The sequence below is a fragment of the Neovison vison genome, chromosome 4, assembly GCF_020171115.1.
Source record: "Neovison vison isolate M4711 chromosome 4, ASM_NN_V1, whole genome shotgun sequence".
Taxonomy (NCBI): domain Eukaryota; kingdom Metazoa; phylum Chordata; class Mammalia; order Carnivora; family Mustelidae; genus Neogale; species Neogale vison.
In genome coordinates, this window is record NC_058094.1 from 83,124,551 (window position 1) to 83,128,924 (window position 4,374).

Sequence of the window (4,374 nt, forward strand, 5' to 3'; positions counted from 1 at the left end):
CCGAATATTCGGGGACGCACCTCTTACAAGAGAGGGTGACCCTTCTCTGTTTCACAGACTAGCCTTTAAGGGCAAAGGCCATGCGGTCAGGCCTGGCCACACACAGGTGGCCAATGAGATTGTAACACACACAGGAAATTCCACAGTGATGCTAGGCGACCAATTGAGTTACAATTTACCCTAGTAGACATTTGAACTAGCCTATTACACCTTGATTGGGATTGGCGCCCAAAAGGCTCCCAAAGGGCAGGGTCCATACTCCTTGGTAACCGGGAAAGAGTATGCATCCCCCCCACTGATCGGATGTCTCCGCTTGGCCTGACCCACATTTGTATCTGGGCTTTGTTACCTGAAGCTGGTTTTTAGGACTTGTCTCCAAGGAAATCCCCTGGGGGAAGGGGAGCAGGGACAGTTTCTAAATAGGTCCTTACAGTCTGATTCTTCCCTTCTCTGTGGAGCCTCTGATGTTGTGACTTGGAAGGTGCAGTTTTGGGAATGCAAACCATTCACTTGAGATGACAGTGGTATTTGTGGGTTTTTCTCTCTATTTTTTCAACACACCCAACTGTTAAGCTCCATTTATTTTTCAGGATTATTGCTTTATTGTTTTCAATAATGTCCTGGAATATTTTGTCCCACAAAATGAACAAACTAAATTAGGATCACTTTTTGAAGCCCCTGTTTAAGATCTGTTCTGACCTCAGGAGGGCTGTCCTTTAACTTCTTTTTCCCTGATTCTCTGTGGTACACTAGCTTGTTTTGGGGTTACATTCTCCAAAAATCTACTAGTTTCTTTCCAAATTGCTTTTCATTACAATTGCTAATAATTTTTGATATCATCTTAAACTTGGACTTAAAATATTCTGTTGCAAATGAAATTGGTTCGTTTGGGAAAACCTCTGGCCTGCCTCCCCATGGGCAAAGTCTATGAGCCATGGCTCTAGAACTGGCAGCGTGGACAGTGGGACCCTTCTCTCTGACTGAAATCCATACTATTGAGCTGCACACTCAGCAGTGTGTGTGTGCTTGGGATCCTGCAAACTCTGCTCTTGCCTCTCCCAGGGTGGATCCTCTGTTTAACAAATTAACTTGTGCTAGGGTTATTGGGGCCTTTCTAAACATGCTACACCCAAAGTGGAGCCTGCATCCAATGAGTGGGAGGTAGGCAGAAAAGGGAGCCATTACCTCTCATGTCCACTCACCTGGAATTTAGCTTTTGCAACCAATTACTGGAACAAAATGAAAATTGCTATTGTCCTGTGCCTCCTGAGAAGACATTTTAGCCTCCTGACCTAGAGATTAGGGAGGAAGGAGCCACGTGTTCTCAGTTATATTCATCTGCAGTGGAGTTTCTGTCATGTTGGGTAGGAAGTTGGCAGAGATAATATCATGATTTAGATGCCATAGACTCCTCCTTCTTCTACTAAGCTTTAGGAAATTTTCTTAAATAAATGTCTCTTCATTTGCCGTATGATCTTAGAACCACTTATACAGATTCGAAGTGGTTGGTTTCTAAAATACTTCTCAACAGTCCCGCCGGGAACATGTCTGCAGAATATCTCATGTTGCCATGCAGGGAGTCCAATCCTGAATTTGGGAGTTTTTCTTTTCTTTTTCTCCTCTTCTTCACCTATCAATATGATCCAATAGTTTTCTTCTTTTAGTTTTGACATAGTTGATTCTATTGGTTAATTTTTGACAGTTGAGCCATCCTTAAATATCTTAAATAAATCCCACATATTTATTCTTTGTTGACACTGTATACATTGTAAAAGTCTTTTTTACATATTGTTGAATTCAACTTGATAATATTTTGTGGAAGATTTTTGTACCTATATTCATAACAGATATTGTTATTTTTCTTAGTGTAATGGCTTTATACGGCTTTGGTAATAGAGCAATGCATGCCTCAGGGACGCCTGGGTGGCTCAGTGGGTTAAGCCGCTGCCTTCAGCTCCGGTCATGATCTCAGCGTCCTGGGATCGAGTCCCACATCCGGCTCCTTGCTCGGTGGGGAGCCTGCTTCTCCCTCTGTCTCTGCCTGCCATTCTGTCTGCCTGTGCTCGCTCTCTCTCCCTCTAAAAAAAATAAAATAAAATAAAATAAAATAAAATATATTAGAAAGTGATTCTCTGCTTTTGCTCCATTCTCCTCCCCCATGAAGGATCACAGAGAATTTGGCATTATTTCATCTTTAAATACTTGGTAAAATTCACCAGTGAAACTTAAGGTGTGTTGCTTTCTTTTGGGGGGATCATTAATATTGATCCAATTACTATAATTGACATACAGTCTTATTCAAATTATTGATCTTTGTGTAATTTTCATAGTTGTGTCTTATAGGGATTAATAAAGTTCATCTAGGTTATCAAATTTGTGGCAGTGGATATTCATATTATTATTTTTCTTTTATTGTCTTTGAGGCCATAGTGATGACTCTTCTTTCTAACATTGGTATATGTCTTTTTTTTTTCCTCATTGGTCAACCTAAGTGCTTACATCAATTTTATTGATCTTTCCAAAAAAGCAGCCTTTAGTACATAAAACTGAAACAGAGGTCCACAACTTGACCCACTCCAAAATTTATTAAATTAAATTATTAAATTATTTTATATAATAAAAGATAAAAGCCTACTGATTAAAGTTTGTTTCTCAACAAATGTGTGTGTGTGTGTGTTTTATTTTTAAATATGGAATGTTTGATAAATTTGTATTCATCCTTGTACAGGGGCCATACTAATCTCCGTATCTATCCAATTTTAGTATATATTCTGTAAAAGCAAGCACTCAACAAGTTTGGATCTGAATTAACCTTAATATGTCAAAATTTACCCACTGGCAAATCTTCATGGTCTTAATTTTCATGGTCTGAGGTTCAAATTAAAGATATACCTGGAGATTCTAAATATTAAGCAAGGTACTTCTTATAATCTTAAAAGACTTAAAAATATAAAATAGAGTACAAATAGGTATGTCTCTGTTTGACCATCAGAACTATTGTCTTGCTTAAATTCTTTTGTGTGTGTGTGTTATCAGTCTTTCTATTTTTTTTTAATTTTTTTTTATACTTAACACCTTATTTATTTATTTTTTAATTTTTTTATATCTTTTCAGCATAACAGTATTCATTGTTTTTGCGCCACACACAGTACTCCATGCAATCCGTGCCCTCCCTAATACCCACCACCTGGTTCCCCCAACCTCCCACCCCCCGCCCCTTCAAAGCCCTCAGATTGTTTTTCAGAGTCTCTCATAGTTCACCTCCCCTTCCAATTTCCCTCAACTCCCTTCTCCCCTCCATCTCCCCTTGTCCTCCATGTAATTTGTTATGCTCCACAAATAAGTGAAACCATATGATAATTGACTCTCTCTGCTTGACTTATTTCACTCAGCATAACCTCTATAAAAAAAATGGGCAGAAGGTATGAACAGACACTTCTCCAATGAAAACATACAAATGGCTATCAGACACATGAAATAATGTTCATCATCACTAGCCATCAGGGAGATTCAAATTAAAACCACATTGAGATACCACCTTACACCAGTTAGAATGGCCAAAATTAGCAAGACAGGAAACAACATGTGTTGGAGAGGATGTGGAGAAAGGGGAACCCTCTTACACTGTTGGTGGGAATGCAAGTTGGTGCAGCCTCTTTGGAGAACAGTGTGGAGATTCCTCAAGAAATTAAAAATAGAACTTCCTTATGACCCTGCAATTGCACTACTGGGTATTTACCCCAAAGATACTGATGTAGCAAAAAGAAGGGCCATCTGTACCCCAATGTTTATAGCAGCAATGGCCACGGTCACCAAACTGTGGAAAGAAACAAGATGCCCTTCAACGGATGAATGGATAAGGAAGATGTGGTCCATATACACTATGGAGTATTATGCCTCCATCAGAAAGGATGAATACCCAACTTTCGTAGCAACTTTGATGGACTGTCTTGCTTAAATTCTGCACTACTGTAGAATGCATTACACTGAAATACCTCAGGGTGGGTATTACTATTACCCAATGAGTAATAAGTTAAAATTAAATTAGTCTTTGGAATTTTCAAGTCGTCTTGATAAAATAAAACCTCATAGATCTTCCCCCAGTTAATATGTTATGACCCAATGTAAATTTAAACAGATTACAAATATTAAAACCAACCATTCAAGACTTTTTTGCTTCTTCACTCAGACCAATTTGGCCTGTTTTTAAATTTAGAAAGAAAAAGTGGCACCTCATAATTGACTACTGTAATAATGCTGTGGCCCCCATTGAAATCCCCATACACATTATCATTGGAGTTACTGACTTTACAAACTTTGTTAAATCTATAAGCATTATTTGGTAAATCAAGGATTGTGCCATACTTGCCATCA

The 4,374-nt window shown here is 38.6% G+C and overlaps 1 pseudogene; it reads right to left on the minus strand.

Moving 5' to 3' along the window:
- Positions 1 to 2,684: 2,684 nt before the first annotated feature.
- Positions 2,685 to 2,783, minus strand: LOC122905759 (annotated as a pseudogene).
- Positions 2,784 to 4,374: the final 1,591 nt, after the last annotated feature.